The following is an 8,831-nucleotide window of genomic DNA, read 5'->3' as shown; positions in this document are numbered from 1 at the left end:
ACCTGATTCTATCTGAATCTTTATTTTACTATATGTATGTATGGATATGTATGAGAGTATATATAATAATATTAGGGAAGATGATTCCAAACTTACAGGGAAAAACTCAATTTTGTAATACAAATTTATATATATATACTATATATATACATATATACGCCTGAAGAGATACAGACTTGTGTCCAAACGCATTTTTTGATTCGTGCGATTGTGCTTTATATTGTTTCATTCCTTCAGTGATTTTTGTAGATTTGTTAACTTTTAAGAGATCCTGCTTTAACGGGGGAATAGAGCTGTGACATTTTTAGGTGAACGACCATAACTTTGTTTATTAATTACAGAATTGATCGCCCTTTTCTCAAGAAATACTTTCAGATGACTAGATATGTGCCGAGATTTGCAAGTGAGTACCTGTCGAAATCAGGTCATACGAGATGGCAGAGCGAGATGCTGTTTAAACAAATGAATTGAGTTTGTGTTACTGACAGGTTCGGACAAATTTATAAGTAACATAAACTGCGGACACACCAGGAAAGTAAACAATCGTCTTATATAGAAAAGCGTGGTGAGTTAGTAGAGAAAGAAATTTATGCATTTAATAGATGACCTCGAAATCACTTCGGTTGGGAGTTATCGCCTATCTCTGTCCTAGGGGTCATCTGATCAGATTGGAGTGTATATCATTTTGTTCTCTGATAACGGAACAATTGTAGTTAATCAGGATTTCCATATAGTGTTAACACTCAGTACGAGAGTTCTACAAGTTTCTTGTAAAGACTGAATGCCATTAACAGTTGCATTGTTCTTCGGGCGACAATTTTTTACGCTGCTTGTACATCAGAAACATGTACACGATGGATTAAGCGCACAGCGAAAGTAGGTAACTGTTACTTGCTGTATGCTAAATAAAAGGTACCAGGATTGATCGTCTAATTTATGCGGTGACCAATAAAGGCTGGCATAGCAACATAGTGTCACGAAATTATTCGGCATGCTAACCGGTGTTCATTGACTGCTTATTGAAACGCTTGAGTTTGGGTCGGGCGGATGCTACTACTTACAAGAACAATGCAATTATCAACTGAGGATATCAACGCCTTAATTTCAAAATATAGTGACTATTTTTTTATCATTGTCTTACCTGCGATGCAAGACGTTTTGTGAAGCTCGTTGTCATAAGCTTCTTCAAGTGAAGTTTGAAATGCAACCTGAGAATAATGAAGAATGTGTTGATTTCCTATCAATTTACTTGTAAATATTTTCTTGTCTTTGCGTTTGTGGAAGAGATTACACACAGAAGCAAATATAGACAAGCTGTTACACATATTCATAAAGCGGGTGAACTTAAAATCTATTAAATTCATATTCTAAAAATATACGAATTATTGGAAGGGAACATTTTGACCCATTGTACAGAATCCTACTGTTGCTGATGGGGTTGTCAAAACATCAAAGAAAATCACCAGCAGAGACCCACACAAACACACACGCACACACACATATACACATACACACGCTATGCATACCACACACACTCACATTCACACACAACTCACACGCACACATATATACACACACTACATCACACTGATATACACGCAAAGTTTTCGATTTGATAGAAATTTGGAAACTTCTGCTTTTGCTAAATATAATTCCTATCTGATATTGTGCGTTCATGGACATTTTAGAAGAAAGAACTCTTGTACGACAACATTTTGTGAGGAAGATACGCTTTTGTAACGTAATTCACCATGCCGATGCGTCAGATTTTTGAAATAATCAACATGAACATGAAGAACTTAAGCCGAAAATATTTAAAATATGGCTTTATGGTACTCAGATTTTGGCAAATGCTAGTAATTCCGGACTTTCGAACAACATGAATTTTACAGTAAAAACAAGGAAAATTTTGAATGAAATATGTTTCTAAGTAAAGCTCTCACACAATTCTGACAGATGAAATGTGTTTATCAAATACAACACCCAGCAACCACTGTTCTGTTTTCTTTTCTCGGAGAGCACACGAAGGCATTATACTGCGTTTCTGTGTTCTCAGTAAAAAGAAAAGAGAGGAAAACGGACACTCCTGGCCGTCGATGATGATGAAGTGAGACCAGTAGGCATTGTTTAAACTCAGAACGGAGAGAAAATCAATGTAAACCATTTAGTGCGTTATGCATCTACAAATACACTAACCCTGTTGTATGCGACATTCACAATGCTGCAGTCATTTTCTCCTTTTAATGGACATATGAAAAATAGAGACACTATAGTAGATTACTATTCTACTGCATATAACCGATATCGCTTCAGCGTTAGAAGATACCCCGCTAACTCTCACGATATAACTAATGCTTATAGGCAAATGATGTCTGTAATCTGTTATTGCGTTCCTCATACCGCTCATTATGATATTACGAAAAGTTAAAATTGCTTACGATTTGGGAAAGGAAATGGTCAGTTCAATCATCTCCTTTTCATGGATGATATAAAGGTTTATGCGAAAAAAAAAAGAAACAGCTTGAAAGACTTGTATATACTCTCCGTATACTCATATTTTCTCCGATGTTATAGGTATAGGTATGGGATATAGCAAAGAAAAGGGCGCTGTATTAAATATGAAGAGACAAAAATTTTAAAGAAACCGGCAAACTGAAAAGCCAAATGGGCAAACAATGAGCGCAATTCAGAAAGGACAGAAGTATAAGCACTTCAGAATACAGGAAGCAGACGAAATTAAAACAAATGAAGAAATGAAACAAATTACTAGTAAGGAGTACACACAGAGTGTAAGAAAATGATCGTAGCCAAAGCTGAAATCTAAAAATCTTATTGGAGCAATAAATTCAAGAACAGTGGCTGTAATCAGATATGAAGTTGGACTTATAGACTTGACCATAGACGTTATAAAGAAACATGACAGAAAAACTAAAAAGCTGCTAACAATCTATGGAGTCCACCATCCAAAATCTGATATCAACCGGCTTTACTTGAGGAAAGACAAAGGCGGAAGAGGCTTAATGGAAGTGAGAGAATGTATACAGTTGGCAAGAAGAAGCCTAGTAGAGTATTTGCAGAACAGCACACAAAATCTACTAAGGACAAACAATAAATGAAGAACAGGTGATGAAGTGCATAATAGGAGAAAAGAACAAGAATAAAATATAAAGAGAGCACGGCAAACAGATTGACTGGATACCCCTGGATAGCCTGAAGGCGTATGTGGAACAAACGCCTGGGCTGGGTTAAAAGATCGGCAATTAAAAAAAGAAACAGAGAGCCTAATTGAATCAGCCAAAGATCAAGAGATGAAAATAATCAACTTGACAAAAAATGAATACGGAGATAATATGTAAAAAACTATAGGGCATGTGGAAATTGGAACGAGAAAGAGGCATCAATTGTACAGAATGTCCCACGTTGGCACAGGAGGAAGAAAAGAAATGGAAGCCCGGCCAGGTTGTACATGGAAACTGCGCCAGAAATTGGGATTTGATGCTGGAAACACGTGGTAAAATCACCGAGTCGACAGACTACTGGAGTCAGAGCAATGTAAGCTTTTGTAGGGCTTACTTATACAAAGGGAGAAGTTATAAAATAATAGTCTTCATTTAACAGTTATAGATAAAGAAAAGCGACATCATGCCCGATTGATTCTAGGATCGTAAAGAAAGAAGACGGAAAACATCAGAACTGTAAAGGTCGTGCCTCTAATAATTGGTGCATTAGGAACAGTAAGCAAAGACATAGACAGATGGCGCAAGGAATTTGGAATATTACACTCTGTAGAGCCCCTACAGAAATTCGGTTGCTTTGGGCAGCAAGGATTATCAGGATCGTTCTAAACACTAGAAATACAGGAGAAAGTTTGTGGACACCAAAAGGTGTTTAAAGGTAAGGAAAGTAACCCACTTACCAGGTTTAAACCGAACCTGAATCTACACAAAATAATAAAGATGATGATGATGACGGTGAAGACGACGACGACGAGGCGATAGTGATGAGGATGATTATGATATTAATAATAATAATAATAATAATAATAATAATAATAATAATAATTGCCGGAGCAAAAACAAAAACCTGAGTATGGCATGGATAGACTACAGGAAAGCGTATGACAGTGTCCCACATAAATGGATACTCAAGGCCCTTGAGATTTACAAGATCTCTCCTGTCGTCTCAAAATTCTTAGAGAATAGCATGACCATGTGGAACACACGTCTCTTTATAAGCCATAGTAATGGGATGAGCCAGTCCAACAGCATCAACATCAAACGAGGCATCTTTCAAGGTGACTCCCTCTCTCCATTACTTTTTTGCATGGCACTGATCCCACTCTCAAACGAATTGGATAGTACCAGATATGGTACAAAGTTTTCAGTAAGTTAATAAACCACCTTTTCTATATGGACGACCTGAAGCTGTTTGCCAGGAATGACCAAGAGCTAGAAGGGCTGCTAACAACTGTTAAAGAGTTTAGCAATGATATCGGAATGGATTTTGGCCTTGATAAGTGTGCTAAAGCAACTTTTGTAAGAGGCAAGCTCAGGCAAACAGCTTCTGTTAAATTAGATATTGACACTACCATCAAGGAACTTGACCCACAAGAAAGTTACAAATACCTAGGAATCAACGAAGGAGATGGTATACATCATGCTACTATGAAGGAAAAAATAAGAAAGGAATACTATAGGAGAATAAGGCTTGTACTGAAGACTGAACTCAACTCCAAAAATTGCATTGATGCCATTAACACCCTGGCACTTCCAGTAGTCCAGTACTGTTTTAACATCATTAACTGGAACCTTACGGAACTCCAACGCTTGGACAGGAAGACAAGAAAGTTACTGACATCCAAGAGCATGCACCACCCTAAGGCAGATGTAGACCGCTTGTACCTACCTAGAAGCAGCGGGTGGAGAGGAATGATGCAATTAGAGCTGTGCTATAAGACCTCTACTGTAGGAATGAACAGGTACCTATCTAGTACAAAGGACTGGATGCTGCGACGTGTGTGCGAACACGAAAGCAGCAAAAAGCTGCATTCTATTGTCAAGGAAGCTTATAAGTTCGAAAGGGAACTAGACATTAACCTTGAATCAGATGAAGAGCCGTAAACCACTGCTACCAAGCAAGCAAAGCGAATCAAGCAGACTGCAAAAAAGAACGGGCAGAATCAAATTGAGAGGCGGTGGAGCCAGAAGCCCCTGCATAGACAATACATTCTCCGAAGCCAAAATGCTGATGTAGACCAAGCAACAACCCATCAGTGGCTGAAGAGCTCTGGATTGAAAGCAGAGACTGAAGGTTTCATAATGGCAGCACAAGATCAAAGCTTGTTTGCCAGAAATTACCAGGCTAACGTTCTCCGAAACGGTACTGACCCTAAATGCAGATTCTGTGACACATTTGACGAAACGATAGACCATCTCGTTTCGGGATGTCCTGTGCTGACACCAAACGAATACAAAAATCGCCGCGATAGGGTAGGACAGTATATACATTGGAAGATATGTAAACACTACAAATCCGACACTCCTGCTAACTGGTATGAACACCATCCTCAGCCAGTTGTTGAAGGTAAAGATGTCACCATCCTCTGGGATTTTCCAGTCAACACTGACAGAACGATCAAGGCTAATCGACCAGACATAATTGTTAAAGACAGGGAAGAAAATACCTGCAGACTAATAGAAGTAAGCGTCCCCACTGATAAAAATGTATCTGTCAAGGAATTTGACAAACTTAGTAAATATAAGGACCTGGAAATCGAAATACAGAGGATGTGGAATCTTAAAACAAAAACTGTTCCTGTTATTGTAGGTGCCCTAGGTATGATAAAAAAGGGATGTCAGAAACACCTAGACAATATCCCTGGAGAACCATGTCTCAAGGAAATCCAAAAGATTGTGCTAACAAGTACTGCCCACATCCTTAGAAAAACCCTATCAATGTAAATGTTTGTGTTTGCATTGCATGGAGATATATCTCTACTTCCCCTCCCCAAGTTTCAGCTATATTTCAACAACTCTTAACCTTCACTTGCCCTAGGGCGCTGGGTGTGCCCCGGCAGGTGATTGCATCAAACATGCAGATTAAAAGTAAATGACAATGATAATAATAATAATAATAATAATAATAATAATAATAATAATAATAATAATAATAAGAAGAAGAAGAAGAAGAAGAAGAAGAAGAAGAAGAAGAAGAAGAAGAAGAAGAAGAAGAAGAAGAAGAAGAAGAAGAAGAAGAAGAACAAGAAGAACAAGAAGAAGAAGAACAAGAACAAGAACAAGAACAAGAACAAGAAGAACAAGAAGAACAAGAAAAACAAGAAGAGGAAAAACAACGGATCAACCAGACTGCAAAAAAGAACGGGCAGAAACAAATCGAGAAGCGGTGGAGCCAGTATCCTCTACATGAACAGCCAATACTTTGAAGTCGAAATACTGATGTAGACCAAGCAACAACCCATTAGAGGCTGAAACGTTCAGAACTGAACGCAGAGACTGAACGTTTAATATTGGCGATACGAGTTCAAAGCTTGTTTACAAAAAACTACCTGGTTAATGTTCTATAAAACTCTTCTGACCCTAAATGCAGATCTTGCGACACATTTGTTGAAAGAATAGAGCACTTCGTCTCGAGATCTCTTGTGCCGATGCCAAACGAAGACAACAATCACCAAGATAATGTTCCCACAGTATTTACGTTGGAAAATAAGTAAGCCCTACAAAATCAGCACTCTTGCTTAGTGGTGTGAACATTATTGTGAGCCAGTCATTGAAGGTAAAAATGTTACTATTCGTTGTGATTTTCCAGTCAACACCGACAGAGTGATCCGGTCTAGTTGAGAAGACATAGTCATTAAATGCCGAGGAAAAATAATAGTAGACTAATAGATGTTAATGTTCCCACTGATAAGCATATATCTGTAAAGGTACTTGAGTTAACTGTAAAGGAATTTGAGAAACTTATTAAATATAACAACCTGGAAATTGAAATGCAAAAGATTTGTTATCTCAAATGGATAGCTCTTCCTGTTATTGTGGGAGCCCTACGTGTGATAAGAAAAGGGATGTCAGAAACATCTAGATAATATCCCAGGCGAACCATGTCTCAGAGAAATCCAAAAGATTTTGCTGACAATTATTACCCACATAATTAGAAATAACCCTATCCGTTTAAATGTCTATGTTGCATTACGTAGAAATATTTTGCTACTACCCTTGCCACTTCCCCTCCCCAAGCATTCAATCATACTGTAACATGTCTTACCCTTCACTCGCCCTCATTGGGTGTGTCTCGGCGAGTGATAGTAACAAACATGCAGATTAAAAGTAAATAATAATAATAATAATAATAATAATCATAATAATAATAATAATAATAATAATAAAAATAATAATAATAATAATAATAATAATAATAATCACACTAGATAAAACCAATGAAATAAAAGAATTAGACCAAAGCCAAACTTACAAATACTTAGGAATCCATGAACTAGATAAGACACAACACACACAAATGAAAGAGAAAATAAAAAAAGAATATTATAGACGAGTTAGATCAATACTAAAAACAGAGCTCAATGCTAAAAACAAGATAATAGGTATCAACACTTTAGCTGTCCCAGTTATAAGTTACAGCTACAATATCCTTAACTGGACACGAAATGAACTGTCCAAAATAGATAGGAAAACAAGAAAAATACTAGCATGATCTAGGATGCATCACACAAAATCTGACATAGAAAGACTATATATACAACGTATAGAAGGTGGTAGAGGCCTTATACAGCTGGAAAACTACTATAAAATAACCACCATAGGACTGCAAAAATACCTTCTTCAGAAGGAATGAAAACTGATCCAGATAGCAGCAAAACACGAGCAAAACAAAAAACTGTTCTCAGTATTTAAGGAAGCTGACAAATACAAACAAAAAATCATACCACCTAATAAACACAAAGAAGAAGAAGAAGACGATGACGAAACAACAAAAGCTATAAAACAAATGAAATCCAAACTAAAAATAGAACAGCAACGAGCCATGATAAAACGATGGCAAGAAAAGCCCCTTCATGGTAAATACTGCACTAAACTAAACGCAAAAGAAATAGACAAAGAAAAATCCCAGCAATGGTTGAGAAGCTCAGGACTCAAAGCAGAAACAGAGGGATTTTTAATTGCAGCACAAGACCAAAGCCTCCCCACCAGAAATTACCAAAAACATGTAATGAAAAGAAATATTACAAGTAACTGCAGAATATGTGGAGATGGACAAGAAACAATAAATCATATTATCTCTAGCTGCCCACTCCTGGCTAAGAAGGAATATATTCACAGACATAACAGAGTTGGAACCTACTTACATTGGAAGCTATGCCAACATTATGGAATAACAACAGAAAAAAGATGGTATAGGCACACACCAGAAATGGTCACAGAAAACGAGAAAGCAACCATACTCTGGGATATGCCGATACACACAGATAGAGAAATTAAGGCCAACAGACCAGATATAGTTGTCAGAGATCATGAAGGAAAAAAATGCTTTCTAATTGATGTATCAATACCGGCAGATGACAACGTGTCTCTAAAAGAAATGGAGAAACTCTCAAAATACAAAGACCTGGAAATAGAGATAACTAGAATGTGGAACCTGAAAACAGAAACAATTCCTATCATAGTAGGTGCATTAGGCATGATAAAAAAATATTCAGACAAATACATAAGAAAAACACCAGGACTTACAAACACATATAACATACAGAAAATTGCACTACTAGGCACTGCACACATCCTACGCAGAACACTTTCCAT

Source organism: Octopus sinensis, linkage group LG12 (genome assembly GCF_006345805.1).
Source record: "Octopus sinensis linkage group LG12, ASM634580v1, whole genome shotgun sequence".
In the NCBI taxonomy this organism is placed as follows: Eukaryota; Metazoa; Mollusca; class Cephalopoda; order Octopoda; family Octopodidae; genus Octopus; species Octopus sinensis.
The sequence above is the reverse complement of the archived record's forward strand: the minus strand, read 5'-3'. Positions refer to the sequence as shown.